At 45.4% G+C, this 1,606-nt stretch overlaps 1 pseudogene; it reads right to left on the bottom strand.

Moving 5' to 3' along the window:
* Positions 1-393: 393 nt before the first annotated feature.
* Positions 394-1,281, bottom strand: LOC114626316 (annotated as a pseudogene).
* Positions 1,282-1,606: the final 325 nt, after the last annotated feature.

The following is a 1,606-nucleotide window of genomic DNA, read 5'->3' as shown; positions in this document are numbered from 1 at the left end:
TCAGGAGTCCCACAGAAACAGTAACAGAGACCCACTGGTCCCCACACCCAGGAGTCCCACAGAAACAGTAAGCTGGAACCTATACTATAAATGCAGAGAAGCAGGGCAGACCCTTGTTGGGCCTGCACTTGCTACTTTAGTCTCTGGAAGGAGTCATTTTTAAAAATACCAGCCCATTCCGTTCTTTGACAATGTCCACCTTGAGGAGAAACTAGCTACTGGGGCATGTTGATGCTTTATCAGAGCCTAGTTAGCGTGGGTGAAGGAAAATATCCAACTGAAGCTAGATATAGCTTTCTATATATGAGGAAGGAACATCCAACTCTTTTTTTTTTTTTTGCTTGATCAATCTGTTTATTGTCTTTATGAAAAAAATCTTCATAGAAAATTGATTTAGCTTTCATCAGCAGCCTGTTCCTGAGCTCTGAGGAAGCTTGCCTTCTTTTGAGCAACCCCATCTCTCTTCTGGGCAAGAGACATTTTAGGACGATTCCACCTCTTCTTCTTCACTTCTCTCTTGGGCTTCTTCCCATAGACTGGATTCTCTGTGACAGCAGCATGAGCTTTCTTATACATCTCCTCCATCATGTCTGGAGTTATGTTGTTCTTGATGTACTTCGAGAACTGTTTCTTATCTGCATCTTCATCTTCCTCCGTGAGGTAGCACATGTCGTCTGCCACATTCTGACCCATGATGTGTTTCCGATGTACCTCTGCATGGAACTCCTTGCTTTCAGAGTCATAACCAGGGAATCCTTTGGCACTATGAGGGATAGACAAGCCTCCATCCACAGCTCCCTTCAGGGCCCCGAAAACTTTATTGCCAGTTGTAGTTCGGGCAAGACCTGCATCCAAATAGCAAGTGAAGGCACCAGGCTGACCGTCAATGCTTTCCACATTGTATTCGTTTCCATTCACCTCCACCTGGCCTTCATAGATCTTGTCCATGCCAAACCTATTCAGAAGCCTGCGAGCCAACAGCAGGCCAGTGCAATAGGCTGCAGCATGATTTGTCAGGCCAACTTTCACACCGTATTTTGGAAGTTCATGTGCATATGCTGCGCAGACGATCACATCCCCTTCTATACGGGCATATGCAATCTGGCAGATGAGATCTCTGTTAGTTACGTGAACTCTCATCCTATACTTGGGTGTGTTGTACTTATTCTTGTCCTGGATCACCAATCGTTTCCGTGCATAGTAGTCAGTTTTACCCTCTCATCGCCTTCTAAATCTCACTTGATATCTTTTAAAGTAGGCCTTATTCTTGACAACTTTCACGAACCCATCCTGTGGAACAGAGACCCACAACCGCGGCTCCACGCAGACCTGCTAAGTCAGCCGCGCTAGGGGGAAAAGGGAACATCCAACTCTTGATCATTCTATCTGCCTTGTTTTAAAAGAAGACCTAAAAAACAAGGGTCACTTGTAACATCCACAATCCAAGGGCATAGTTACACTAAGACAAAGTGCTAGTCACAGAGATACAGAAGGCTCCCCGACTCCTCAGTTCTACGCTACTGAAAGTCAGGCCTGTATTCTACCTGTACTTAGTACAGCATGTCTAGAGATGAAAAAGCACAAGGCATACAGAGAGCGAGCAGTG

Source organism: Grammomys surdaster, unplaced genomic scaffold (genome assembly GCF_004785775.1).
Source record: "Grammomys surdaster isolate TR1022 unplaced genomic scaffold, NIH_TR_1.0 233, whole genome shotgun sequence".
NCBI lineage: Eukaryota > Metazoa > Chordata > Mammalia > Rodentia > Muridae > Grammomys > Grammomys surdaster.
Note: the sequence above shows the minus strand (reverse complement) of the source record. Positions and strands in the feature narration are given on the sequence as shown.